This window comes from Oncorhynchus mykiss, chromosome 20 (assembly GCF_013265735.2).
Source record: "Oncorhynchus mykiss isolate Arlee chromosome 20, USDA_OmykA_1.1, whole genome shotgun sequence".
Classification (NCBI taxonomy): domain Eukaryota; kingdom Metazoa; phylum Chordata; class Actinopteri; order Salmoniformes; family Salmonidae; genus Oncorhynchus; species Oncorhynchus mykiss.
The window spans coordinates 4,478,578-4,505,921 of NC_048584.1; the positions used below are offsets into that span (position 1 = coordinate 4,478,578).

General features: G+C 44.4%; 35 non-coding genes across 35 annotated transcripts; all 35 read right to left on the reverse strand.

The window, feature by feature from the left end:
• Positions 1-699: 699 nt before the first annotated feature.
• On the reverse strand, positions 700-772 carry trnaf-gaa. Its single transcript has one exon. It is a non-coding gene; the product is annotated as a tRNA-Phe (tRNA).
• Positions 773-854: 82 nt separating this feature from the next.
• Positions 855-928, reverse strand: trnai-aau. The gene has a single exon. It is a non-coding gene; the product is annotated as a tRNA-Ile (tRNA).
• A 446-nt stretch (positions 929-1,374) lies between these two features.
• Positions 1,375-1,447, reverse strand: trnaf-gaa. Its single transcript has one exon. It is a non-coding gene; the product is annotated as a tRNA-Phe (tRNA).
• An 83-nt stretch (positions 1,448-1,530) lies between these two features.
• trnai-aau lies at positions 1,531-1,604 on the reverse strand. Its single transcript has one exon. It is a non-coding gene; the product is annotated as a tRNA-Ile (tRNA).
• A 4,218-nt stretch (positions 1,605-5,822) lies between these two features.
• trnaf-gaa lies at positions 5,823-5,895 on the reverse strand. The gene has a single exon. It is a non-coding gene; the product is annotated as a tRNA-Phe (tRNA).
• Positions 5,896-5,977: 82 nt separating this feature from the next.
• On the reverse strand, positions 5,978-6,051 carry trnai-aau. Its single transcript has one exon. It is a non-coding gene; the product is annotated as a tRNA-Ile (tRNA).
• Positions 6,052-6,278: 227 nt separating this feature from the next.
• trnai-aau lies at positions 6,279-6,352 on the reverse strand. The gene has a single exon. It is a non-coding gene; the product is annotated as a tRNA-Ile (tRNA).
• An 872-nt stretch (positions 6,353-7,224) lies between these two features.
• Positions 7,225-7,297, reverse strand: trnaf-gaa. The gene has a single exon. It is a non-coding gene; the product is annotated as a tRNA-Phe (tRNA).
• Positions 7,298-7,899: 602 nt separating this feature from the next.
• Positions 7,900-7,972, reverse strand: trnaf-gaa. Its single transcript has one exon. It is a non-coding gene; the product is annotated as a tRNA-Phe (tRNA).
• Positions 7,973-8,054: 82 nt separating this feature from the next.
• trnai-aau lies at positions 8,055-8,128 on the reverse strand. Its single transcript has one exon. It is a non-coding gene; the product is annotated as a tRNA-Ile (tRNA).
• An 856-nt stretch (positions 8,129-8,984) lies between these two features.
• trnaf-gaa lies at positions 8,985-9,057 on the reverse strand. Its single transcript has one exon. It is a non-coding gene; the product is annotated as a tRNA-Phe (tRNA).
• An 82-nt stretch (positions 9,058-9,139) lies between these two features.
• trnai-aau lies at positions 9,140-9,213 on the reverse strand. Its single transcript has one exon. It is a non-coding gene; the product is annotated as a tRNA-Ile (tRNA).
• Positions 9,214-9,440: 227 nt separating this feature from the next.
• On the reverse strand, positions 9,441-9,514 carry trnai-aau. The gene has a single exon. It is a non-coding gene; the product is annotated as a tRNA-Ile (tRNA).
• Positions 9,515-10,394: 880 nt separating this feature from the next.
• Positions 10,395-10,467, reverse strand: trnaf-gaa. The gene has a single exon. It is a non-coding gene; the product is annotated as a tRNA-Phe (tRNA).
• Positions 10,468-11,503: 1,036 nt separating this feature from the next.
• Positions 11,504-11,576, reverse strand: trnaf-gaa. Its single transcript has one exon. It is a non-coding gene; the product is annotated as a tRNA-Phe (tRNA).
• A 1,028-nt stretch (positions 11,577-12,604) lies between these two features.
• Positions 12,605-12,677, reverse strand: trnaf-gaa. Its single transcript has one exon. It is a non-coding gene; the product is annotated as a tRNA-Phe (tRNA).
• Positions 12,678-13,279: 602 nt separating this feature from the next.
• On the reverse strand, positions 13,280-13,352 carry trnaf-gaa. Its single transcript has one exon. It is a non-coding gene; the product is annotated as a tRNA-Phe (tRNA).
• Positions 13,353-13,434: 82 nt separating this feature from the next.
• trnai-aau lies at positions 13,435-13,508 on the reverse strand. The gene has a single exon. It is a non-coding gene; the product is annotated as a tRNA-Ile (tRNA).
• Positions 13,509-14,388: 880 nt separating this feature from the next.
• trnaf-gaa lies at positions 14,389-14,461 on the reverse strand. Its single transcript has one exon. It is a non-coding gene; the product is annotated as a tRNA-Phe (tRNA).
• A 1,028-nt stretch (positions 14,462-15,489) lies between these two features.
• Positions 15,490-15,562, reverse strand: trnaf-gaa. Its single transcript has one exon. It is a non-coding gene; the product is annotated as a tRNA-Phe (tRNA).
• A 602-nt stretch (positions 15,563-16,164) lies between these two features.
• Positions 16,165-16,237, reverse strand: trnaf-gaa. Its single transcript has one exon. It is a non-coding gene; the product is annotated as a tRNA-Phe (tRNA).
• An 82-nt stretch (positions 16,238-16,319) lies between these two features.
• Positions 16,320-16,393, reverse strand: trnai-aau. The gene has a single exon. It is a non-coding gene; the product is annotated as a tRNA-Ile (tRNA).
• Positions 16,394-17,273: 880 nt separating this feature from the next.
• Positions 17,274-17,346, reverse strand: trnaf-gaa. The gene has a single exon. It is a non-coding gene; the product is annotated as a tRNA-Phe (tRNA).
• Positions 17,347-17,428: 82 nt separating this feature from the next.
• On the reverse strand, positions 17,429-17,502 carry trnai-aau. The gene has a single exon. It is a non-coding gene; the product is annotated as a tRNA-Ile (tRNA).
• A 227-nt stretch (positions 17,503-17,729) lies between these two features.
• trnai-aau lies at positions 17,730-17,803 on the reverse strand. The gene has a single exon. It is a non-coding gene; the product is annotated as a tRNA-Ile (tRNA).
• Positions 17,804-18,683: 880 nt separating this feature from the next.
• trnaf-gaa lies at positions 18,684-18,756 on the reverse strand. The gene has a single exon. It is a non-coding gene; the product is annotated as a tRNA-Phe (tRNA).
• Positions 18,757-19,358: 602 nt separating this feature from the next.
• Positions 19,359-19,431, reverse strand: trnaf-gaa. Its single transcript has one exon. It is a non-coding gene; the product is annotated as a tRNA-Phe (tRNA).
• A 1,240-nt stretch (positions 19,432-20,671) lies between these two features.
• Positions 20,672-20,745, reverse strand: trnai-aau. The gene has a single exon. It is a non-coding gene; the product is annotated as a tRNA-Ile (tRNA).
• An 880-nt stretch (positions 20,746-21,625) lies between these two features.
• On the reverse strand, positions 21,626-21,698 carry trnaf-gaa. The gene has a single exon. It is a non-coding gene; the product is annotated as a tRNA-Phe (tRNA).
• A 602-nt stretch (positions 21,699-22,300) lies between these two features.
• On the reverse strand, positions 22,301-22,373 carry trnaf-gaa. Its single transcript has one exon. It is a non-coding gene; the product is annotated as a tRNA-Phe (tRNA).
• A 2,277-nt stretch (positions 22,374-24,650) lies between these two features.
• On the reverse strand, positions 24,651-24,724 carry trnai-aau. The gene has a single exon. It is a non-coding gene; the product is annotated as a tRNA-Ile (tRNA).
• A 446-nt stretch (positions 24,725-25,170) lies between these two features.
• trnaf-gaa lies at positions 25,171-25,243 on the reverse strand. Its single transcript has one exon. It is a non-coding gene; the product is annotated as a tRNA-Phe (tRNA).
• Positions 25,244-25,325: 82 nt separating this feature from the next.
• Positions 25,326-25,400, reverse strand: trnai-aau. The gene has a single exon. It is a non-coding gene; the product is annotated as a tRNA-Ile (tRNA).
• A 408-nt stretch (positions 25,401-25,808) lies between these two features.
• On the reverse strand, positions 25,809-25,881 carry trnaf-gaa. Its single transcript has one exon. It is a non-coding gene; the product is annotated as a tRNA-Phe (tRNA).
• A 1,191-nt stretch (positions 25,882-27,072) lies between these two features.
• Positions 27,073-27,146, reverse strand: trnai-aau. The gene has a single exon. It is a non-coding gene; the product is annotated as a tRNA-Ile (tRNA).
• Between the last annotated feature and the right edge of the window lie 198 nt (positions 27,147-27,344).

Consider the following 27,344-nt stretch of genomic DNA (forward strand, 5'->3'; position numbering starts at 1 on the left):
GCCAGAGCATGAAGAAAGAACAAATACAAAAACCCTGGATCGAACCAGGGACCTTATAATCTTCAGTCTAACGGTCTCCCAACTGAGCTATTTCGGCAATTCACTAATTTTAATTCTGTGGCACCCTTGACAATTCACATGCATGTGACTCACAATTTTGACACTCAAAATGTACATCATAACCAGTACGGGGATCGAACCCATGACCTTGGCATTATTAGCACCACACTCTAACCAACTGAGCTAACCAGCCATTTGCTATTTTGCTCAATTGTGGCAATGCACCGAGCCTCTGCAAGTGCTGGCACGTAAACAAACACGTCCAACAACAGCATAGCCTGACGAGACTGGACCCTCTAGGTTGCTTCTTGCGGAAATTCCAAACGGCTGGGGAATTAGCTCAAATGCTTTGCATGCGTGAGGTAGTGGGATCGATGCCTGCATTCTCCAAAAGCAAATTCTTTCATGGATCCAAGAAAACTCCAGTTCACACTTCATGCAGCCTTGTCTTACGACAACCTACTGTCATGTAAACAATGACAAGAAACTTTCCTGTAACACTGATGTCAAAATGTCAGATGAAAAAGCAAGAAATTACTTACTTTCAGAGGAGCAGCGTAGCACACACCATTGAGGCCCACAAACAAAGCTGTGGATAGTTTCCTTGAAGCCAGAGCATGAAGAAAGAACAAATACAAATGCCGAAACCCGGGATCGAACCAGGGACCTTTAGATCTTCAGTCTAACGCTCTCCCAACTGAGCTATTTCGGCAATTCACTAATATTAATTCTGTGGCACCCTTGACAATTCACATGCATGTGACTCACAATTTTGACACTCAAAACGTACATCATAGCCAGTACGGGGATCGAACCCATGACCTTGGCGTTATTAGCACCACACTCTAACCAACTGAGCTAACCAGCCATTTGCTATTTTGCTCAATTGTGGCAATGCACCGAGCCTCTGCAAGTGCTGGCAAGTAAACAAACAAGTCCACCAACAGCATAGCCTGACGAGACTGGACCCTCTAGGTTGCTTCTTGCGGAAATTCCAAACGTCTGGGGAATTAGCTCAAATGCTTTGCATGCGTGAGGTAGTGGGATCGATGCCTGCATTCTCCAAAAGCAAATTCTTTCATGGATCCAAGAAAACTCCAGTTCACACTTCATGCAGCCTTGTCTTACGACAACCTACTGTCATGTAAACAATGACAAGAAACTTTCCTGTAACACTGATGTCAAAATGTCAGATGAAAAAGCAAGAAATTACTTACTTTCAGAGGAGCAGAGTAGCACACACCATTGAGGCCCACAAACAAAGCTGTGGATAGTTTCCTTGAAGCCAGAGCATGAAGAAAGAACAAATACAAATGCCGAAACCCGGGATCTAACCAGGGACCTTTAGATCTTCAGTCTAACGCTCTCCCAACTGAGCTATTTCGGCAATTCACTAATTTTAATTCTGTGGCACCCTTGACAATTCACATGCATGTGACTCACAATTTTTGACACTCAAAATGTACATCATAGCCAGTACGGGGATCGAACCCATGACCTTGGCATTATTAGCACCACACTCTAACCAACTGAGCTAACCAGCCATTTGCTATTTTGCTCAATTGTGGCAATGCACCGAGCCTCTGCAAGTGCTGGCACGTAAACAAACAAGTCCACCAACAGCATAGCCTGACGAGACTGGACCCTCTAGGTTGCTTCTTGCGGAAATTCCAAACGGCTGGGGAATTAGCTCAAATGCTTTGCATGCGTGAGGTAGTGGGATCGATGCCTGCATTCTCCAAAAGCAAATTCTTTCATGGATCCAAGAAAACTCCAGTTCACACTTCATGCAGCCTTGTCTTACGACAACCTACTGTCATGTAAACAATGACAAGAAACTGTCATGTAACAATGACAAGAAACTCTCATGTAACACTGATGTCACAATGTCAGATGAAAAAGAAAGACATTACTTACTTTCAGAGGAGCAGCGTATCACACACTCTAACCAACTGAGCTAACCGGCCGCTGGCTACAGAGCACAATTGTTGAGATGCACCGAGCCTCTGCAAGTGCTGGAGCACAAACTAACAAGTCCACCAACAGCATAGCCTGACAAGACTGGACACTCTTGGTTGCTCCTTGTGGCAATTACAAACAGCTGGGGAATTTGATCAATTGGTATTGTGTTTGCTTAGCATGCTATAGGTAGTGGGATCGAGTCCCGCAATCCCCAAAAACTTTTTTTTTTGTGGATCCAAGAAAGCCCCACTTCACACTTCATGCAGCCTTGTCTTACGACAACCTACTGTCATGTAACAATGACAAGCAACTTTCCTGTAACACTGATGTCAAAATGTCAGATGAAAAAGCAAGAAATTACTTACTTTCAGAGGAGCAGAGTAGCACACACCATTGAGGCCCACAAACAAAGCTGTGGATAGTTTCCTTGAAGCCAGAGCATGAAGAAAGAACAAATACAAATGCCAAAACAGGGACCTTTAGATCTTCAGTCTAACGCTCTCCCAACTGAGCGATTTCGGCAATTCACTAATTTTAATTCTGTGGCACCCTTGACAATTCACATGCATGTGACTCACAATTTTGACACTCAAAATGTACATCATAGCCAATATGGGGATCGAACCCATGACCTTGGCGTTATTAGCACCACACTCTAACCAACTCAGCTAACCGGCCATTTGCTACTTTGCTCAATTGTTGAAATGCACCGAGCCTCTGCAAGTGCTGGCACGTAAACAAACAAGTCCACCAACAGCATAGCCTGACAAGACTGGACCCTCTAGGTTGCTTCTTGCGGAAATTCCAAACGGCTGGGGAATTAGCTCAAATGCTTTGCATGCGTGAGGTAGTGGGATCGATGCCTGCATTCTCCAAAAGCAAATTCTTTCATGGATCCAAGAAAACTCCAGTTCACACTTCATGCAGCCTTGTCTTACGACAATCTACTGTCATGTAAACAATGACAAGAAACTTTCCTGTAACACTGATGTCAAAATGTCAGATGAAAAAGCAAGAAATCACTTACTTTCAGAGGAGCAGCGTAGCACACACCATTGAGGCCCACAAACAAAGCTGTGGATAGTTTCCTTGAAGCCAGAGCATGAAGAAAGAACAAATACAAAAACCCTGGATCGAACCAGGGACCTTATAATCTTCAGTCTAACGCTCTCCCAACTGAGCTATTTCGGCAATTCACTAATTTTAATTCTGTGGCACCCTTGACAATTCACATGCATGTGACTCACAATTTTGACACTCAAAATGTACATCATAACCAGTACGGGGATCGAACCCATGACCTTGGCATTATTAGCACCACACTCTAACCAACTGAGCTAACCAGCCATTTGTTATTTTGCTCAATTGTGGCAATGCACCGAGCCTCTGCAAGTGCTGGCACGTAAACAAACACGTCCAACAACAGCATAGCCTGACGAGACTGGACCCTCTAGGTTGCTTCTTGCGGAAATTCCAAACGGCTGGGGATTTAGCTCAAATGCTTTGCATGCGTGAGGTAGTGGGATCGATGCCTGCATTCTCCAAAAGCAAATTCTTTCATGGATCCAAGAAAACTCCAGTTCACACTTCATGCAGCCTTGTCTTACGACAACCTACTGTCATGTAAACAATGACAAGAAACTTTCCTGTAACACTGATGTCAAAATGTCAGATGAAAAAGCAAGAAATTACTTACTTTCAGAGGAGCAGCGTAGCACACACCATTGAGGCCCACAAACAAAGCTGTGGATAGTTTCCTTGAAGCCAGAGCATGAAGAAAGAACAAATACAAAAACCCTGGATCGAACCAGGGACCTGATAATCTTCAGTCTAACGCTCTCCCAACTGAGCTATTTCGGCAATTCACTAATTTTAATTCTGTGGCACCCTTGACAATTCACATGCATGTGACTCACAATTTTGACACTCAAAATGTACATCATAACCAGTACGGGGATCGAACCCATGACCTTGGCATTATTAGCACCACACTCTAACCAACTGAGCTAACCAGCCATTTGCTATTTTGCTCAATTGTGGCAATGCACCGAGCCTCTGCAAGTGCTGGCACGTAAACAAACACGTCCAACAACAGCATAGCCTGACGAGACTGGACCCTCTAGGTTGCTTCTTGCGGAAATTCCAAACGGCTGGGGAATTAGCTCAAATGCTTTGCATGCGTGAGGTAGTGGGATCGATGCCTGCATTCTCCAAAAGCAAATTCTTTCATGGATCCAAGAAAACTCCAGTTCACACTTCATGCAGCCTTGTCTTACGACAACCTACTGTCATGTAAACAATGACAAGAAACTTTCCTGTAACACTGATGTCAAAATGTCAGATGAAAAAGCAAGAAATTACTTACTTTCAGAGGAGCAGCGTAGCACACACCATTGAGGCCCACAAACAAAGCTGTGGATAGTTTCCTTGAAGCCAGAGCATGAAGAAAGAACAAATACAAAAACCCTGGATCGAACCAGGGACCTGATAATCTTCAGTCTAACGCTCTCCCAACTGAGCTATTTCGGCAATTCACTAATTTTAATTCTGTGGCACCCTTGACAATTCACATGCATGTGACTCACAATTTTGACACTCAAAATGTACATCATAACCAGTACGGGGATCAAACCCATGACCTTGGCATTATTAGCACCACACTCTAACCAACTGAGCTAACCAGCCATTTGCTATTTTGCTCAATTGTGGCAATGCACCGAGCCTCTGCAAGTGCTGGCACGTAAACAAACACGTCCAACAACAGCATAGCCTGACGAGACTGGACCCTCTAGGTTGCTTCTTGCGGAAATTCCAAACGGCTGGGGAATTAGCTCAAATGCTTTGCATGCGTGAGGTAGTGGGATCGATGCCTGCATTCTCCAAAAGCAAATTCTTTCATGGATCCAAGAAAACTCCAGTTCACACTTCATGCAGCCTTGTCTTACGACAACCTACTGTCATGTAAACAATGACAAGAAACTTTCCTGTAACACTGATGTCAAAATGTCAGATGAAAAAGCAAGAAATTACTTACTTTCAGAGGAGCAGCGTAGCACACACCATTGAGGCCCACAAACAAAGCTGTGGATAGTTTCCTTGAAGCCAGAGCATGAAGAAAGAACAAATACAAAAACCCTGGATCGAACCAGGGACCTTATAATCTTCAGTCTAACGCTCTCCCAACTGAGCTATTTCGGCAATTCACTAATTTTAATTCTGTGGCACCCTTGACAATTCACATGCATGTGACTCACAATTTTGACACTCAAAATGTACATCATAACCAGTACGGGGATCGAACCCATGACCTTGGCATTATTAGCACCACACTCTAACCAACTGAGCTAACCAGCCATTTGCTATTTTGCTCAATTGTGGCAATGCACCGAGCCTCTGCAAGTGCTGGCACGTAAACAAACACGTCCAACAACAGCATAGCCTGACGAGACTGGACCCTCTAGGTTGCTTCTTGCGGAAATTCCAAACGGCTGGGGAATTAGCTCAAATGCTTTGCATGCGTGAGGTAGTGGGATCGATGCCTGCATTCTCCAAAAGCAAATTCTTTCATGGATCCAAGAAAACTCCAGTTCACACTTCATGCAGCCTTGTCTTACGACAACCTACTGTCATGTAAACAATGACAAGAAACTTTCCTGTAACACTGATGTCAAAATGTCAGATGAAAAAGCAAGAAATTACTTACTTTCAGAGGAGCAGCGTAGCACACACCATTGAGGCCCACAAACAAAGCTGTGGATAGTTTCCTTGAAGCCAGAGCATGAAGTAAGAACAAATACAAATGCCGAAACCCGGGATCGAACCAGGGACCTTTAGATCTTCAGTCTAACGCTCTCCCAACTGAGCTATTTCGGCAATTCACTAATATTAATTCTGTGGCACCCTTGACAATTCACATGCATGTGACTCACAATTTTGACACTCAAAACGTACATCATAGCCAGTACGGGGATCGAACCCATGACCTTGGCGTTATTAGCACCACACTCTAACCAACTGAGCTAACCAGCCATTTGCTATTTTGCTCAATTGTGGCAATGCACCGAGCCTCTGCAAGTGCTGGCAAGTAAACAAACAAGTCCACCAACAGCATAGCCTGACGAGACTGGACCCTCTAGGTTGCTTCTTGCGGAAATTCCAAACGGCTGGGGAATTAGCTCAAATGCTTTGCATGCGTGAGGTAGTAGTACAATTCACATGCATGTGACTCACAATTTTGACACTCAAAATGTACATCATAGCCAGTACGGGGATCGAACCCATGACCTTGGCGTTATTAGCACCACACTCTAACCAACTGAGCTAACCGGCCATTTGCTATTTTGCTCAATTGTGGCAATGCACCGAGCCTCTGCAAGTGCTGGCACGTAAACAAACAAGTCCACCAACAGCATAGCCTGACGAGACTGGACCCTCTAGGTTGCTTCTTGCGGAAATTCCAAACGGCTGGGGAATTAGCTCAAATGCTTTGCATGCGTGAGGTAGTGGGATCGATGCCTGCATTCTCCAAAAGCAAATTCTTTCATGGATCCAAGAAAACTCCAGTTCACACTTCATGCAGCCTTGTCTTACGACAACCTACTGTCATGTAAACAATGACAATAAACTGTCATGTAACAATGACAAGAAACTCTCATGTAACACTGATGTCACAATGTCAGATGAAAAAGAAAGACATTACTTACTTTCAGAGGAGCAGAGTATCACACACTCTAACCAACTGAGCTAACCGGCCGCTGGCTACAGAGCACAATTGTTGAGATGCACCGAGCCTCTGCAAGTGCTGGAGCACAAACTAACAAGTCCACCAACAGCATAGCCTGACAAGACTTGACACTCTTGGTTGCTCCTTGTGGCAATTCCAAACAGCTGGGGAATTTGATCAATTGGTATTGTGTTTGCTTAGCATGCTATAGTTAGTGGGATCGATTCCCGCAATCCCCAAAAACATTTTTTGTTGTGGATCCAAGAAAGCTCCAGTTCACACTTCATGCAGCCTTGTCTTACGACAACCTACTGTCATGTAACAATGACAAGCAACTTTCCTGTAACACTGATGTCAAAATGTCAGATGAAAAAGCAAGAAATGACTTACTTTCAGAGGAGCACACACCATTGAGGCCCACAAACAAAGCTGTGGATAGTTTCCTTGAAGCCAGAGCATGAAGATAGAACAAATACAAATGCCGAAACCAGGGATCGAACCAGGGACCTTTAGATCTTCAGTCTAACGCTCTCCCAACTGAGCTATTTCGGCATTTCACTAATTTTAATTCTGTGGCACCCTTGACAATTCACATGCGTGTGACTCACAATTTTGACACTCAAAATGTACATCATAGCCAGTACGGGGATCGAACCCATGACCTTGGCGTTATTAGCACCACACTCTAACCAACTTAGCTAACCGGCCATTTGCTATTTTGCTCAATTGTTGAAATGCACCGAGCCTCTGCAAGTGCTGGCACGTAAACAAACAAGTCCACCAACAGCATAGCCTGACAAGACTGGACCCTCTAGGTTGCTTCTTCCGGAAATTCCAAACGGCTGGGGAATTAGCTCAAATGCTTTGCATGCGTGAGGTAGTGGGATCGATGCCTGCATTCTCCAAAAGCAAATTCTTTCATGGATCCAAGAAAACTCCAGTTCACACTTCATGCAGCCTTGTCTTACGACAACCTACTGTCATGTAAACAATGACAAGAAACTTTCCTGTAACACTGATGTCAAAATGTCAGATGAAAAAGCAAGAAATTACTTACTTTCAGAGGAGCAGCGTAGCACACACCATTGAGGCCCACAAACAAAGCTGTGGATAGTTTCCTTGAAGCCAGAGCATGAAGTAAGAACAAATACAAATGCCGAAACCCGGGATTGAACCAGGGACCTTTAGATCTTCAGTCTAACGCTCTCCCAACTGAGCTATTTCGGCAATTCACTAAATTTAATTCTGTGGCAACCTTGACAATTCACATGCATGTGACTCATAATTTTGACACTCAAAACGTACATCATAGCCAGTACGGGGATCGAACCCATGACCTTGGCGTTATTAGCACCACACTCTAACCAACTGAGCTAACCAGCCATTTGCTATTTTGCTCAATTGTGGCAATGCACCGAGCCTCTGCAAGTGCTGGCACGTAAACAAACAAGTCCACCAACAGCATAGCCTGACGAGACTGGACCCTCTAGGTTGCTTCTTGCGGAAATTCCAAACGGCTGGGGAATTAGCTCAAATGCTTTGCATGCGTGAGGTAGTGGGATCGATGCCTGCATTCTCCAAAAGCAAATTCTTTCATGGATCCAAGAAAACTCCAGTTCACACTTCATGCAGCCTTGTCTTACGACAACCTACTGTCATGTAAACAATGACAAGAAACTCTCATGTAACACTGATGTCACAATGTCAGATGAAAAAGAAAGACATTACTTACTTTCAGAGGAGCAGCGTATCACACACTCTAACCAACTGAGCTAACCGGCCGCTGGCTACAGAGCACAATTGTTGAGATGCACCGAGCCTCTGCAAGTGCTGGAGCACAAACTAACAAGTCCACCAACAGCATAGCCTGACAAGACTGGACACTCTTGGTTGCTCCTTGTGGCAATTACAAACAGCTGTGGAATTTGATCAATTGGTATTGTGTTTGCTTAGCATGCTATAGGTAGTGGGATCGATTCCCGCAATCCCCAAAAACATTTTTTTTTGTGGATCCAAGAAAGCCCCACTTCACACTTCATGCAGCCTTGTCTTACGACAACCTACTGTCATGTAACAATGACAAGCAACTTTCCTGTAACACTGATGTCAAAATGTCAGATGAAAAAGCAAGAAATTACTTACTTTCAGAGGAGCAGCGTAGCACACACAATTGAGGCCCACAAACAAAGCTGTGGATAGTTTCCTTGAAGCCAGAGCATGAAGTAAGAACAAATACAAATGCCGAAACCCGGGATCGAACCAGGGACCTTTAGATCTTCAGTCTAACGCTCTCCCAACTGAGCTATTTCGGCAATTCACTAATTTTAATTCTGTGGCACCCTTGACAATTCACATGCATGTGACTCACAATTTTGACACTCAAAATGTACATCATAGCCAATATGGGGATCGAACCCATGACCTTGGCATTATTAGCACCACACTCTAACCAACTGAGCTAACCGGCCATTTGCTATTTTGCTCAATTGTGGCAATGCACCGAGCCTCTGCAAGTGCTGGCACGTAAACAAACAAGTCCACCAACAGCATAGCCTGACGAGACTGGACCCTCTAGGTTGCTTCTTGCGGAAATTCCAAACGGCTGGGGAATTAGCTCAAATGCTTTGCATGCGTGAGGTAGTAGTACAATTCACATGCATGTGACTCACAATTTTGACACTCAAAATGTACATCATAGCCAGTACGGGGATCGAACCCATGACCTTGGCGTTATTAGCACCACACTCTAACCAACTGAGCTAACCGGCCATTTGCTATTTTGCTCAATTGTGGCAATGCACCGAGCCTCTGCAAGTGCTGGCACGTAAACAAACAAGTCCACCAACAGCATAGCCTGACGAGACTGGACCCTCTAGGTTGCTTCTTGCGGAAATTCCAAACGGCTGGGGAATTAGCTCAAATGCTTTGCATGCGTGAGGTAGTGGGATCGATGCCTGCATTCTCCAAAAGCAAATTCTTTCATGGATCCAAGAAAACTCCAGTTCACACTTCATGCAGCCTTGTCTTACGACAACCTACTGTCATGTAAACAATGACAAGAAACTGTCATGTAACAATGACAAGAAACTCTCATGTAACACTGATGTCACAATGTCAGATGAAAAAGAAAGACATTACTTACTTTCAGAGGAGCAGCGTATCACACACTCTAACCAACTGAGCTAACCGGCCGCTGGCTACAGAGCACAATTGTTGAGATGCACCGAGCATCTGTAAGTGCTGGAGCACAAACTAACAAGTCCACCAACAGCATAGCCTGACAAGACTGGACACTCTTGGTTGCTCCTTGTGGCAATTCCAAACAGCTGGGGAATTTGATCAATTGGTATTGTGTTTGCTTAGCATGCTATAGTTAGTGGGATCGATTCCCGCAATCCCCAAAAACATTTTTTGTTGTGGATCCAAGAAAGCTCCAGTTCACACTTCATGCAGCCTTGTCTTACGACAACCTACTGTCATGTAACAATGACAAGCAACTTTCCTGTAACACTGATGTCAAAATGTCAGATGAAAAAGCAAGAAATCACTTACTTTCAGAGGAGCAGCGTAGCACACACCATTGAGGCCCACAAACAAAGCTGTGGATAGTTTCCTTGAAGCCAGAGCATGAAGATAGAACAAATACAAACGCCAAAACCAGGGATCGAACCAGGGACCTTTAGATCTTCAGTCTAACGCTCTCCCAACTGAGCTATTTCGGCATTTCACTAATTTTAATTCTGTGGCACCCTTGACAATTCACATGCATGTGACTCACAATTTTGACACTCAAAATGTACATCATAGCCAGTACGGGGATCGAACCCATGACCTTGGCTTTATTAGCAACACACTCTAACCAACTGAGCTAACCGGCCATTTGCTATTTTGCTCAATTGTTGAAATGCACCGAGCCTCTGCAAGTGCTGGCACGTAAACAAACAAGTCCACCAACAGCATAGCCTGACAAGACTGGACCCTCTAGGTTGCTTCTTGCGGAAATTCCAAACGGCTGGGGAATTAGCTCAAATGCTTTGCATGCGTGAGGTAGTGGGATCGATGCCTGCATTCTCCAAAAGCAAATTCTTTCATGGATCCAAGAAAACTCCAGTTCACACTTCATGCAGCCTTGTCTTACGACAACCTACTGTCATGTAAACAATGACAATAAACTGTCATGTAACAATGACAAGAAACTCTCATGTAACACTGATGTCACAATGTCAGATGAAAAAGAAAGACATTACTTACTTTCAGAGGAGCAGAGTATCACACACTCTAACCAACTGAGCTAACCGGCCGCTGGCTACAGAGCACAATTGTTGAGATGCACCGAGCCTCTGCAAGTGCTGGAGCACAAACTAACAAGTCCACCAACAGCATAGCCTGACAAGACTTGACACTCTTGGTTGCTCCTTGTGGCAATTCCAAACAGCTGGGGAATTTGATCAATTGGTATTGTGTTTGCTTAGCATGCTATAGTTAGTGGGATCGATTCCCGCAATCCCCAAAAACATTTTTTGTTGTGGATCCAAGAAAGCTCCAGTTCACACTTCATGCAGCCTTGTCTTACGACAACCTACTGTCATGTAACAATGACAAGCAACTTTCCTGTAACACTGATGTCAAAATGTCAGATGAAAAAGCAAGAAATGACTTACTTTCAGAGGAGCAGCGTAGCACACACCATTGAGGCCCACAAACAAAGCTGTGGATAGTTTCCTTGAAGCCAGAGCATGAAGATAGAACAAATACAAACGCCAAAACCAGGGATCGAACCAGGGACCTTTAGATCTTCAGTCTAACGCTCTCCCAACTGAGCTATTTCGGCATTTCACTAATTTTAATTCTGTGGCACCCTTGACAATTCACATGCATGTGACTCACAATTTTGACACTCAAAATGTACATCATAGCCAGTACGGGGATCGAACCCATGACCTTGGCTTTATTAGCAACACACTCTAACCAACTGAGCTAACCGGCCATTTGCTATTTTGCTCAATTGTTGAAATGCACCGAGCCTCTGCAAGTGCTGGCACGTAAACAAACAAGTCCACCAACAGCATAGCCTGACAAGACTGGACCCTCTAGGTTGCTTCTTGCGGAAATTCCAAACGGCTGGGGAATTAGCTCAAATGCTTTGCATGCGTGAGGTAGTGGGATCGATGCCTGCATTCTCCAAAAGCAAATTCTTTCATGGATCCAAGAAAACTCCAGTTCACACTTCATGCAGCCTTGTCTTACGACAACCTACTGTCATGTAAACAATGACAATAAACTGTCATGTAACAATGACAAGAAACTCTCATGTAACACTGATGTCACAATGTCAGATGAAAAAGAAAGACATTACTTACTTTCAGAGGAGCAGAGTATCACACACTCTAACCAACTGAGCTAACCGGCCGCTGGCTACAGAGCACAATTGTTGAGATGCACCGAGCCTCTGCAAGTGCTGGAGCACAAACTAACAAGTCCACCAACAGCATAGCCTGACAAGACTTGACACTCTTGGTTGCTCCTTGTGGCAATTCCAAACAGCTGGGGAATTTGATCAATTGGTATTGTGTTTGCTTAGCATGCTATAGTTAGTGGGATCGATTCCCGCAATCCCCAAAAACATTTTTTGTTGTGGATCCAAGAAAGCTCCAGTTCACACTTCATGCAGCCTTGTCTTACGACAACCTACTGTCATGTAACAATGACAAGCAACTTTCCTGTAACACTGATGTCAAAATGTCAGATGAAAAAGCAAGAAATGACTTACTTTCAGAGGAGCACACACCATTGAGGCCCACAAACAAAGCTGTGGATAGTTTCCTTGAAGCCAGAGCATGAAGATAGAACAAATACAAATGCCGAAACCAGGGATCGAACCAGGGACCTTTAGATCTTCAGTCTAACGCTCTCCCAACTGAGCTATTTCGGCATTTCACTAATTTTAATTCTGTGGCACCCTTGACAATTCACATGCGTGTGACTCACAATTTTGACACTCAAAATGTACATCATAGCCAGTACGGGGATCGAACCCATGACCTTGGCGTTATTAGCACCACACTCTAACCAACTTAGCTAACCGGCCATTTGCTATTTTGCTCAATTGTTGAAATGCACCGAGCCTCTGCAAGTGCTGGCACGTAAACAAACAAGTCCACCAACAGCATAGCCTGACAAGACTGGACCCTCTAGGTTGCTTCTTCCGGAAATTCCAAACGGCTGGGGAATTAGCTCAAATGCTTTGCATGCGTGAGGTAGTGGGATCGATGCCTGCATTCTCCAAAAGCAAATTCTTTCATGGATCCAAGAAAACTCCAGTTCACACTTCATGCAGCCTTGTCTTACGACAACCTACTGTCATGTAAACAATGACAAGAAACTTTCCTGTAACACTGATGTCAAAATGTCAGATGAAAAAGCAAGAAATTACTTACTTTCAGAGGAGCAGCGTAGCACACACCATTGAGGCCCACCAACAAAGCTGTGGATAGTTTCCTTGAAGCCAGAGCATGAAGTAAGAACAAATACAAATGCCGAAACCCGGGATTGAACCAGGGACCTTTAGATCTTCAGTCTAACGCTCTCCCAACTGAGCTATTTCGGCAATTCACTAAATTTAATTCTGTGGCACCCTTGACAATTCACATGCATGTGACTCATAATTTTGACACTCAAAACATACATCATAGCCAGTACGGGGATCGAACCCATGACCTTGGCGTTATTAGCACCACACTCTAACCAACTGAGCTAACCAGCCATTTGCTATTTTGCTCAATTGTGGCAATGCACCGAGCCTCTGCAAGTGCTGGCACGTAAACAAACAAGTCCACCAACAGCATAGCCTGACGAGACTGGACCCTCTAGGTTGCTTCTTGCGGAAATTCCAAACGGCTGGGGAATTAGCTCAAATGCTTTGCATGCGTGAGGTAGTGGGATCGATGCCTGCATTCTCCAAAAGCAAATTCTTTCATGGATCCAAGAAAACTCCAGTTCACACTTCATGCAGCCTTGTCTTACGACAACCTACTGTCATGTAAACAATGACAATAAACTGTCATGTAACAATGACAAGAAACTCTCATGTAACACTGATGTCACAATGTCAGATGAAAAAGAAAGACATTACTTACTTTCAGAGGAGCAGAGTATCACACACTCTAACCAACTGAGCTAACCGGCCGCTGGCTACAGAGCACAATTGTTGAGATGCACCGAGCCTCTGCAAGTGCTGGAGCACAAACTAACAAGTCCACCAACAGCATAGCCTGACAAGACTTGACACTCTTGGTTGCTCCTTGTGGCAATTCCAAACAGCTGGGGAATTTGATCAATTGGTATTGTGTTTGCTTAGCATGCTATAGTTAGTGGGATCGATTCCCGCAATCCCCAAAAACATTTTTTGTTGTGGATCCAAGAAAGCTCCAGTTCACACTTCATGCAGCCTTGTCTTACGACAACCTACTGTCATGTAACAATGACAAGCAACTTTCCTGTAACACTGATGTCAAAATGTCAGATGAAAAAGCAAGAAATGACTTACTTTCAGAGGAGCAGCGTAGCACACACCATTGAGGCCCACAAACAAAGCTGTGGATAGTTTCCTTGAAGCCAGAGCATGAAGATAGAACAAATACAAACGCCAAAACCAGGGATCGAACCAGGGACCTTTAGATCTTCAGTCTAACGCTCTCCCAACTGAGCTATTTCGGCATTTCACTAATTTTAATTCTGTGGCACCCTTGACAATTCACATGCATGTGACTCACAATTTTGACACTCAAAATGTACATCATAGCCAATATGGGGATCGAACCCATGACCTTGGCTTTATTAGCAACACACTCTAACCAACTGAGCTAACCGGCCATTTGCTATTTTGCTCAATTGTTGAAATGCACCGAGCCTCTGCAAGTGCTGGCACGTAAACAAACAAGTCCACCAACAGCATAGCCTGACAAGACTGGACCCTCTAGGTTGCTTCTTGCGGAAATTCCAAACGGCTGGGGAATTAGCTCAAATGCTTTGCATGCGTGAGGTAGTGGGATCGATGCCTGCATTCTCCAAAAGCAAATTCTTTCATGGATCCAAGAAAACTCCAGTTCACACTTCATGCAGCCTTGTCTTACGACAACCTACTGTCATGTAAACAATGACAATAAACTGTCATGTAACAATGACAAGAAACTCTCATGTAACACTGATGTCACAATGTCAGATGAAAAAGAAAGACATTACTTACTTTCAGAGGAGCAGAGTATCACACACTCTAACCAACTGAGCTAACCGGCCGCTGGCTACAGAGCACAATTGTTGAGATGCACCGAGCCTCTGCAAGTGCTGGAGCACAAACTAACAAGTCCACCAACAGCATAGCCTGACAAGACTTGACACTCTTGGTTGCTCCTTGTGGCAATTCCAAACAGCTGGGGAATTTGATCAATTGGTATTGTGTTTGCTTAGCATGCTATAGTTAGTGGGATCGATTCCCGCAATCCCCAAAAACATTTTTTGTTGTGGATCCAAGAAAGCTCCAGTTCACACTTCATGCAGCCTTGTCTTACGACAACCTACTGTCATGTAACAATGACAAGCAACTTTCCTGTAACACTGATGTCAAAATGTCAGATGAAAAAGCAAGAAATGACTTACTTTCAGAGGAGCACACACCATTGAGGCCCACAAACAAAGCTGTGGATAGTTTCCTTGAAGCCAGAGCATGAAGATAGAACAAATACAAATGCCGAAACCAGGGATCGAACCAGGGACCTTTAGATCTTCAGTCTAACGCTCTCCCAACTGAGCTATTTCGGCATTTCACTAATTTTAATTCTGTGGCACCCTTGACAATTCACATGCGTGTGACTCACAATTTTGACACTCAAAATGTACATCATAGCCAGTACGGGGATCGAACCCATGACCTTGGCGTTATTAGCACCACACTCTAACCAACTTAGCTAACCGGCCATTTGCTATTTTGCTCAATTGTTGAAATGCACCGAGCCTCTGCAAGTGCTGGCACGTAAACAAACAAGTCCACCAACAGCATAGCCTGACAAGACTGGACCCTCTAGGTTGCTTCTTCCGGAAATTCCAAACGGCTGGGGAATTAGCTCAAATGCTTTGCATGCGTGAGGTAGTGGGATCGATGCCTGCATTCTCCAAAAGCAAATTCTTTCATGGATCCAAGAAAACTCCAGTTCACACTTCATGCAGCCTTGTCTTACGACAACCTACTGTCATGTAAACAATGACAAGAAACTTTCCTGTAACACTGATGTCAAAATGTCAGATGAAAAAGCAAGAAATTACTTACTTTCAGAGGAGCAGCGTAGCACACACCATTGAGGCCCACCAACAAAGCTGTGGATAGTTTCCTTGAAGCCAGAGCATGAAGTAAGAACAAATACAAATGCCGAAACCCGGGATTGAACCAGGGACCTTTAGATCTTCAGTCTAACGCTCTCCCAACTGAGCTATTTCGGCAATTCACTAAATTTAATTCTGTGGCACCCTTGACAATTCACATGCATGTGACTCATAATTTTGACACTCAAAACATACATCATAGCCAGTACGGGGATCGAACCCATGACCTTGGCGTTATTAGCACCACACTCTAACCAACTGAGCTAACCAGCCATTTGCTATTTTGCTCAATTGTGGCAATGCACCGAGCCTCTGCAAGTGCTGGCACGTAAACAAACAAGTCCACCAACAGCATAGCCTGACGAGACTGGACCCTCTAGGTTGCTTCTTGCGGAAATTCCAAACGGCTGGGGAATTAGCTCAAATGCTTTGCATGCGTGAGGTAGTGGGATCGATGCCTGCATTCTCCAAAAGCAAATTCTTTCATGGATCCAAGAAAACTCCAGTTCACACTTCATGCAGCCTTGTCTTACGACAACCTACTGTCATGTAAACAATGACAAGAAACTGTCATGTAACAATGACAAGAAACTCTCATGTAACACTGATGTCACAATGTCAGATGAAAAAGAAAGACATTACTTACTTTCAGAGGAGCAGCGTATCACACACTCTAACCAACTGAGCTAACCGGCCGCTGGCTACAGAGCACAATTGTTGAGATGCACCGAGCCTCTGCAAGTGCTGGAGCACAAACTAACAAGTCCACCAACAGCATAGCCTGACAAGACTGGACACTCTTGGTTGCTCCTTGTGGCAATTACAAACAGCTGTGGAATTTGATCAATTGGTATTGTGTTTGCTTAGCATGCTATAGGTAGTGGGATCGATTCCCGCAATCCCCAAAAACATTTTTTTTTGTGGATCCAAGAAAGCCCCACTTCACACTTCATGCAGCCTTGTCTTACGACAACCTACTGTCATGTAACAATGACAAGCAACTTTCCTGTAACACTGATGTCAAAATGTCAGATGAAAAAGCAAGAAATTACTTACTTTCAGAGGAGCAGCGTAGCACACACAATTGAGGCCCACAAACAAAGCTGTGGATAGTTTCCTTGAAGCCAGAGCATGAAGTAAGAACAAATACAAATGCCGAAACCCGGGATCGAACCAGGGACCTTTAGATCTTCAGTCTAACGCTCTCCCAACTGAGCTATTTCGGCAATTCACTAATTTTAATTCTGTGGCACCCTTGACAATTCACATGCATGTGACTCACAATTTTGACACTCAAAATGTACATCATAGCCAATATGGGGATCGAACCCATGACCTTGGCATTATTAGCACCACACTCTAACCAACTGAGCTAACCGGCCATTTGCTATTTTGCTCAATTGTGGCAATGCACCGAGCCTCTGCAAGTGCTGGCACGTAAACAAACAAGTCCACCAACAGCATAGCCTGACGAGACTGGACCCTCTAGGTTGCTTCTTGCGGAAATTCCAAACGGCTGGGGAATTAGCTCAAATGCTTTGCATGCGTGAGGTAGTAGTACAATTCACATGCATGTGACTCACAATTTTGACACTCAAAATGTACATCATAGCCAGTACGGGGATCGAACCCATGACCTTGGCGTTATTAGCACCACACTCTAACCAACTGAGCTAACCGGCCATTTGCTATTTTGCTCAATTGTGGCAATGCACCGAGCCTCTGCAAGTGCTGGCACGTAAACAAACAAGTCCACCAACAGCATAGCCTGACGAGACTGGACCCTCTAGGTTGCTTCTTGCGGAAATTCCAAACGGCTGGGGAATTAGCTCAAATGCTTTGCATGCGTGAGGTAGTGGGATCGATGCCTGCATTCTCCAAAAGCAAATTCTTTCATGGATCCAAGAAAACTCCAGTTCACACTTCATGCAGCCTTGTCTTACGACAACCTACTGTCATGTAAACAATGACAAGAAACTGTCATGTAACAATGACAAGAAACTCTCATGTAACACTGATGTCACAATGTCAGATGAAAAAGAAAGACATTACTTACTTTCAGAGGAGCAGCGTATCACACACTCTAACCAACTGAGCTAACCGGCCGCTGGCTACAGAGCACAATTGTTGAGATGCACCGAGCATCTGTAAGTGCTGGAGCACAAACTAACAAGTCCACCAACAGCATAGCCTGACAAGACTGGACACTCTTGGTTGCTCCTTGTGGCAATTCCAAACAGCTGGGGAATTTGATCAATTGGTATTGTGTTTGCTTAGCATGCTATAGTTAGTGGGATCGATTCCCGCAATCCCCAAAAACATTTTTTGTTGTGGATCCAAGAAAGCTCCAGTTCACACTTCATGCAGCCTTGTCTTACGACAACCTACTGTCATGTAACAATGACAAGCAACTTTCCTGTAACACTGATGTCAAAATGTCAGATGAAAAAGCAAGAAATCACTTACTTTCAGAGGAGCAGCGTAGCACACACCATTGAGGCCCACAAACAAAGCTGTGGATAGTTTCCTTGAAGCCAGAGCATGAAGATAGAACAAATACAAATGCCAAAACCAGGGATCGAACCAGGGACCTTTAGATCTTCAGTCTAACGCTCTCCCAACTGAGCTATTTCGGCATTTCACTAATTTTAATTCTGTGGCACCCTTGACAATTCACATGCATGTGACTCACAATTTTGACACTCAAAATGTACATCATAGCCAGTACGGGGATCGAACCCATGACCTTGGCTTTATTAGCAACACACTCTAACCAACTGAGCTAACCGGCCATTTGCTATTTTGCTCAATTGTTGAAATGCACCGAGCCTCTGCAAGTGCTGGCACGTAAACAAACAAGTCCACCAACAGCATAGCCTGACAAGACTGGACCCTCTAGGTTGCTTCTTGCGGAAATTCCAAACGGCTGGGGAATTAGCTCAAATGCTTTGCATGCGTGAGGTAGTGGGATCGATGCCTGCATTCTCCAAAAGCAAATTCTTTCATGGATCCAAGAAAACTCCAGTTCACACTTCATGCAGCCTTGTCTTACGACAACCTACTGTCATGTAAACAATGACAAGAAACTTTCCTGTAACACTGATGTCAAAATGTCAGATGAAAAAGCAAGAAATTACTTACTTTCAGAGGAGCAGAGTAGCACACACCATTGAGGCCCACAAACAAAGCTGTGGATAGTTTCCTTGAAGCCAGAGCATGAAGAAAGAACAAATACAAACGCCGAAACCCGGGATCGAACCAGGGAACTTTAGATCTTCAGTCTAACGCTCTCCCAACTGAGCTATTTCGGCAATTCACTAATTTTAATTCTGTGGCACCCTTGACAATTCACATGCATGTGACTCACAATTTTGACACTCAAAATGTACATCATAGCCAGTACGGGGATCGAACCCATGACCTTTGGCGTTATTAGCACCACACTCTAACCAACTGAGCTAACCAGCCATTTGCCGTTTTGCTCAATTGTGGTAATGCACCGAGCCTCTGCAAGTGCTGGCACGTAAACAAACAAGTCCACCAACAGCATAGCCTGACGAGACTGGACCCTCTAGGTTGCTTCTTGCGGAAATTCCAAACGGCTGGGGAATTAGCTCAAATGCTTTGCATGCGTGAGGTAGTGGGATCGATGCCTGCATTCTCCAAAAGCAAATTCTTTCATGGATCCAAGAAAACTCCAGTTCACACTTCATGCAGCCTTGTCTTACGACAACCTACTGTCATGTAAACAATGACAAGAAACTGTCATGTAACAATGACAAGAAACTCTCATGTAACACTGATGTCACAATGTCAGATGAAAAAGAAAGACATTACTTACTTTCAGAGGAGCAGCGTATCACACACTCTAACCAACTGAGCTAACCGGCCGCTGGCTACAGAGCACAATTGTTGAGATGCACCGAGCCTCTGCAAGTGCTGGCACGAAAACAAACAAGTCCACCAACAGCATAGCCTGACAAGACTGGACCCTCTAGGTTGCTTCTTGCGGAAATTCCAAACGGCTGGGGAATTAGCTCAAATGGTATTGTGTTTGCTTAGCATGCTATAGTTAGTGGGATCGATTCCCGCAATCCCCCAAAACAATTTTTGTTGTGGATCCAAGAAAGCTCCAGTTCACACTTCATGCAGCCTTGTCTTACGACAACCTACTGTCATGTAACAATGACAAGCAACTTTCCTGTAACACTGATGTCAAAATGTCAGATGAAAAAGCAAGAAATCACTTACTTTCAGAGGAGCAGCGTAGCACACACCATTGAGGCCCACAAACAAAGCTGTGGATAGTTTGAGCTAACCGGCCATTTGCCATTTTGCTCAATTGTGGTAATGCACCGAGCCTCTGCAAGTGCTGGCACGTAAACAAACAAGTCCACCAACAGCATAGCCTGACGAGACTGGACCCTCTAGGTTGCTTCTTGCGGAAATTCCAAACGGCTGGGGAATTAGCTCAAATGCTTTGCATGCGTGAGGTAGTAGTACAATTCACATGCATGTGACTCACAATTTTGACACTCAAAATGTACATCATAGCCAGTACGGGGATCGAACCCATGACCTTGGCGTTATTAGCACCACACTCTAACCAACTGAGCTAACCGGCCATTTGCTATTTTGCTCAATTGTGGCAATGCACCGAGCCTCTGCAAGTGCTGGCACGTAAACAAACAAGTCCACCAACAGCATAGCCTGACGAGACTGGACCCTCTAGGTTGCTTCTTGCGGAAATTCCAAACGGCTGGGGAATTAGCTCAAATGCTTTGCATGCGTGAGGTAGTGGGATCGATGCCTGCATTCTCCAAAAGCAAATTCTTTCATGGATCCAAGAAAACTCCAGTTCACACTTCATGCAGCCTTGTCTTACGACAACCTACTGTCATGTAAACAATGACAAGAAACTGTCATGTAACAATGACAAGAAACTCTCATGTAACACTGATGTCACAATGTCAGATGAAAAAGAAAGACATTACTTACTTTCAGAGGAGCAGCGTATCACACACTCTAACCAACTGAGCTAACCGGCCGCTGGCTACAGAGCACAATTGTTGAGATGCACCGAGCCTCTGCAAGTGCTGGAGCACAAACTAACAAGTCCACCAACAGCATAGCCTGACAAGACTGGACACTCTTGGTTGCTCCTTGTGGCAATTCCAAACAGCTGGGGAATTTGATCAATTGGTATTGTGTTTGCTTAGCATGCTATAGTTAGTGGGATCGATTCCCGCAATCCCCAAAAACATTTTTTGTTGTGGATCCAAGAAAGCTCCAGTTCACACTTCATGCAGCCTTGTCTTACGACAACCTACTGTCATGTAACAATGACAAGCAACTTTCCTGTAACACTGATGTCAAAATGTCAGATGAAAAAGCAAGAAATCACTTACTTTCAGAGGAGCAGCGTAGCACACACCATTGAGGCCCACAAACAAAGCTGTGGATAGTTTCCTTGAAGCCAGAGCATGAAGATAGAACAAATACAAATGCCAAAACCAGGGATCGAACCAGGGACCTTTAGATCTTCAGTCTAACGCTCTCCCAACTGAGCTATTTCGGCATTTCACTAATTTTAATTCTGTGGCACCCTTGACAATTCACATGCATGTGACTCACAATTTTGACACTCAAAATGTACATCATAGCCAGTACGGGGATCGAACCCATGACCTTGGCTTTATTAGCAACACACTCTAACCAACTGAGCTAACCGGCCATTTGCTATTTTGCTCAATTGTTGAAATGCACCGAGCCTCTGCAAGTGCTGGCACGTAAACAAACAAGTCCACCAACAGCATAGCCTGACAAGACTGGACCCTCTAGGTTGCTTCTTGCGGAAATTCCAAACGGCTGGGGAATTAGCTCAAATGCTTTGCATGCGTGAGGTAGTGGGATCGATGCCTGCATTCTCCAAAAGCAAATTCTTTCATGGATCCAAGAAAACTCCAGTTCACACTTCATGCAGCCTTGTCTTACGACAACCTACTGTCATGTAAACAATGACAAGAAACTTTCCTGTAACACTGATGTCAAAATGTCAGATGAAAAAGCAAGAAATTACTTACTTTCAGAGGAGCAGAGTAGCACACACCATTGAGGCCCACAAACAAAGCTGTGGATAGTTTCCTTGAAGCCAGAGCATGAAGAAAGAACAAATACAAACGCCGAAACCCGGGATCGAACCAGGGAACTTTAGATCTTCAGTCTAACGCTCTCCCAACTGAGCTATTTCGGCAATTCACTAATTTTAATTCTGTGGCACCCTTGACAATTCACATGCATGTGACTCACAATTTTGACACTCAAAATGTACATCATAGCCAGTACGGGGATCGAACCCATGACCTTTGGCGTTATTAGCACCACACTCTAACCAACTGAGCTAACCAGCCATTTGCCGTTTTGCTCAATTGTGGTAATGCACCGAGCCTCTGCAAGTGCTGGCACGTAAACAAACAAGTCCACCAACAGCATAGCCTGACGAGACTGGACCCTCTAGGTTGCTTCTTGCGGAAATTCCAAACGGCTGGGGAATTAGCTCAAATGCTTTGCATGCGTGAGGTAGTGGGATCGATGCCTGCATTCTCCAAAAGCAAATTCTTTCATGGATCCAAGAAAACTCCAGTTCACACTTCATGCAGCCTTGTCTTACGACAACCTACTGTCATGTAAACAATGACAAGAAACTGTCATGTAACAATGACAAGAAACTCTCATGTAACACTGATGTCACAATGTCAGATGAAAAAGAAAGACATTACTTACTTTCAGAGGAGCAGCGTATCACACACTCTAACCAACTGAGCTAACCGGCCGCTGGCTACAGAGCACAATTGTTGAGATGCACCGAGCCTCTGCAAGTGCTGGCACGAAAACAAACAAGTCCACCAACAGCATAGCCTGACAAGACTGGACCCTCTAGGTTGCTTCTTGCGGAAATTCCAAACGGCTGGGGAATTAGCTCAAATGGTATTGTGTTTGCTTAGCATGCTATAGTTAGTGGGATCGATTCCCGCAATCCCCCAAAACAATTTTTGTTGTGGATCCAAGAAAGCTCCAGTTCACACTTCATGCAGCCTTGTCTTACGACAACCTACTGTCATGTAACAATGACAAGCAACTTTCCTGTAACACTGATGTCAAAATGTCAGATGAAAAAGCAAGAAATCACTTACTTTCAGAGGAGCAGCGTAGCACACACCATTGAGGCCCACAAACAAAGCTGTGGATAGTTTGAGCTAACCGGCCATTTGCCATTTTGCTCAATTGTGGTAATGCACCGAGCCTCTGCAAGTGCTGGCACGTAAACAAACAAGTCCACCAACAGCATAGCCTGACGAGACTGGACCCTCTAGGTTGCTTCTTGCGGAAATTCCAAACGGCTGGGGAATTAGCTCAAATGCTTTGCATGCGTGAGGTAGTGGGATCGATGCCTGCATTCTCCAAAAGCAAATTCTTTCATGGATCCAAGAAAACTCCAGTTCACACTTCATGCAGCCTTGTCTTACGACAACCTACTGTCATGTAAACAATGACAAGAAACTGTCATGTAACAATGACAAGAAACTCTCATGTAACACTGATGTCACAATGTCAGATGAAAAAGAAAGACATTACTTACTTTCAGAGGAGCAGCGTATCACACACTCTAACCAACTGAGCTAACCGGCCGCTGGCTACAGAGCACAATTGTTGAGATGCACCGAGCCTCTGCAAGTGCTGGAGCACAAACTAACAAGTCCACCAACAGCATAGCCTGACAAGACTGGACACTCTTGGTTGCTCCTTGTGGCAATTCCAAACAGCTGGGGAATTTGATCAATTGGTATTGTGTTTGCTTAGCATGCTATAGTTAGTGGGATCGATTCCCGCAATCCCCAAAAACAATTTTTGTTGTGGATCCAAGAAAGCTCCAGTTCACACTTCATGCAGCCTTGTCTTACGACAACCTACTGTCATGTAACAATGACAAGCAACTTTCCTGTAACACTGATGTCAAAATGTCAGATGAAAAAGCAAGAAATCACTTACTTTCAGAGGAGCAGCGTAGCACACACCATTGAGGCCCACAATTCTTTCATGGATCCAAGAAAACTCCAGTTCACACTTCATGCAGCCTTGTCTTACGACAACCTAAAGGTCATGTAAACAATGACAAGAAACTGTCATGTAACAATGACAAGAAAATCTCATGTAACACTGATGTCACAATGTCAGATGAAAAAGAAAGACATTACTTACTTTCAGAGGAGCAGCGTATCACACACTCTAACCAACGTAGCACACACCATTGAGGCCCACAAACAAAGCTGTGGATAGTTTCCTTGAAGCCAGAGCATGAAGATAGAACAAATACAAATGCCGAAACCAGGGATCGAACCAGGGACCTTTAGATCTTCAGTCTAACGCTCTGAACTGAGCTATTTCGGCATTTCACTAATTTTAATTCTGTGGCACCCTTGACAATTCACATGCATGTGACTCACAATTTTGACACTGAAAATGTACATCATAGCCAGTACGGGGATCGAACCCATGACCTTGGCGTTATTAGCACCACACTCTAACCAACTGAGCTAACCGGCCATTTGCTATTTTGCTATATTGTTGAAATACACTGAGCCTCTGCAAGTGCTGGCACGTAAACAAACAAGTCCACCAACAGCATAGCCTGACAAGACTGGACCCTCTAGGTTGCTTCTTGCGGAAATTCCAAACGGCTGGGGAATTAGCTCAAATGCTTTGCATGCGTGAGGTAGTGGGATCGATGCCTGCATTCTCCAAAAGCAAATTCTTTCATGGATCCAAGAAAACTCCAGTTCACACTTCATGCAGCCTTGTCTTACGACAACCTACTGTCATGTAAACAATGACAAGAAACTTTCCTGTAACACTGATGTCAAAATGTCAGATGAAAAAGCAAGAAATGACTTACTTTCAGAGGAGCAGAGTAGCACACACCATTGAGGCCCACAAACAAAGCTGTGGATAGTTTCCTTGAAGCCAGAGCATGAAGAAAGAACAAATACAAATGCCGAAACCAGGGATCGAACCAGGGACCTTTAGATCTTCAGTCTAACACTCTCCCAACTGAGCTATTTCGGCATTTCACTAATTTTAATTATGTGGCACCCTTGACAATTCACATGCATGTGACTCACAATTTTGACACTCAAAATGTACATCATAGCCAGTACGGGGATCGAACCCATGACCTTGGCGTTATTAGCACCACACTCTAACCAACTGAGCTAACCGAGCCTCTGCAAGTGCTGGCACGTAAACAAACAAGTCCACCAACAGCATAGCCTGACGAGACTGGACCCTCTAGGTTGCTTCTTGCGGAAATTCCAAACGTCTGGGGAATTAGCTCAAATGCTTTGCATGCGTGAGGTAGTGGGATCGATGCCTGCATTCTCCAAAAGCAAATTCTTTCATGGATCCAAGAAAACTCCAGTTCACACTTCATGCAGCCTTGTCTTACGACAACCTACTGTCATGTAAACAATGACAAGAAACTTTCCTGTAACACTGATGTCAAAATGTCAGATGAAAAAGCAAGAAATTACTTACTTTCAGAGGAGCAGCGTAGCACACACCATTGAGGCCCACAAACAAAGCTGTGGATAGTTTCCTTGAAGCCAGAGCATGAAGAAAGAACAAATACAAATGCCGAAACCCGGGATCGAACCAGGGACCTTTAGATCTTCAGTCTAACGTTCTCCCAACTGAGCTATTTCGGCAATTCACTAATTTTAATTCTGTGGCACCCTTGACAATTCACATGCATGCGACTCACAATTTTGACACTCAAAATGTACATCATAGCCAGTACGGGGATCAAACCCATGACCTTGACATTATTAGCACCACACTCTAACCAACTGAGCTAACCAGCCATTTGCTATTTTGCTCAATTGTGGCAATGCACCGAGCCTCTGCAAGTGCTGGCACGTAAACAAACAAGTCCACCAACAGCATAGCCTGACGAGACTGGACCCTCTAGGTTGCTTCTTGCGGAAATTCCAAACGGCTGGGGAATTAGCTCAAATGCTTTGCATGCGTGAGGTAGTGGGATCGATGCCTGCATTCTCCAAAAGAAAATTCTTTCATGGATCCAAGAAAACTCCAGTTCACACTTCATGCAGCCTTGTCTTACGACAACCTACTGTCATGTAAACAATGACAAGAAACTGTCATGTAACAATGACAAGAAACTCTCATGTAACACTGATGTCACAATGTCAGATGAAAAAGAAAGACATTACTTACTTTCAGAGGAGCAGCGTATCACACACTCTAACCAACTGAGCTAACCGGCCGCTGGCTACAGAGCACAATTGTTGAGATGCACCGAGCCTCTGTAAGTGCTGGAGCACAAACTAACAAGTCCACCAACAGCATAGCCTGACAAGACTGGACACTCTTGGTTGCTCCTTGTGGCAATTCCAAACAGCTGGGGAATTTGATCAATTGGTATTGTGTTTGCTTAGCATGCTATAGTTAGTGGGATCGATTCCCGCAATCCCCAAAAACAATTTTTGTTGTGGATCCAAGAAAGCTCCAGTTCACACTTCATGCAGCCTTGTCTTACGACAACCTACTGTCATGTAACAATGACAAGCAACTTTCCTGTAACACTGATGTCAAAATGTCAGATGAAAAAGCAAGAAATCACTTACTTTCAGAGGAGCAGCGTAGCACACACCATTGAGGCCCGAAAACAAAGCTGTGGATAGTTTCCTTGAAGCCAGAGCATGAAGATAGAACAAATACAAATGCCGAAACCAGGGATCGAACCAGGGACCTTTAGTTCTTCAGTCTAACGCTCTCCCAACTGAGCTATTTCAGCAATTCACTAATTTTAATTCTGTGGCACCCTTGACAATTCACATGCATGTGACTCACAATTTTGACACTCAAAACGTACATCATAGCCAGTACGGGGATCGAACCCATGACCTTGGCGTTATTAGCACCACACTCTAACCAACTGAGCTAACCGGCCATTTGCTATTTTGCTCAATTGTTGAAATGCACCGAGCCTCTGCAAGTGCTGGCACGTAAACAAACAAGTCCACCAACAGCATAGCCTGACAAGACTGGACCCTCTAGGTTGCTTCTTGCGGAAATTCCAAACGTCTGGGGAATTAGCTCAAATGCTTTGCATGCGTGAGGTAGTGGGATCGATGCCTGCATTCTCCAA